We start from the raw sequence: 204 nt of genomic DNA, 5'->3' as shown, positions 1-204 counted from the left end.
GTAGCTGTTCAGTACATGTAGCTGTTGCCAATGAATAGAATCATGAATAGCTTTCAGTACGGTTTGAGGTGGAACACTAATGTATGTAATTAAAGTAGATAAGGGTACTAGTAACAAAGAAATGGTAAATTGATACTATTCCAGATAGGTTTAAAGTTGTTTAAATCTGTAGAACAAGGAGTGACAGAGAGCAACAAATATAAA

At 33.3% G+C, this 204-nt stretch overlaps 1 protein-coding gene across 1 annotated transcript in view; it reads right to left on the bottom strand.

Annotated features, from left to right (window-relative positions):
* The window catches only part of LOC119593960 (nucleoporin SEH1-like), a 14,181-nt gene that overhangs the window by 11,585 nt on the left and 2,392 nt on the right, over window positions 1–204 (bottom strand).

The sequence above is a fragment of the Penaeus monodon genome, chromosome 33, assembly GCF_015228065.2.
Source record: "Penaeus monodon isolate SGIC_2016 chromosome 33, NSTDA_Pmon_1, whole genome shotgun sequence".
NCBI classification, from domain to species: domain Eukaryota; kingdom Metazoa; phylum Arthropoda; class Malacostraca; order Decapoda; family Penaeidae; genus Penaeus; species Penaeus monodon.
Note: the sequence above shows the minus strand (reverse complement) of the source record. Positions and strands in the feature narration are given on the sequence as shown.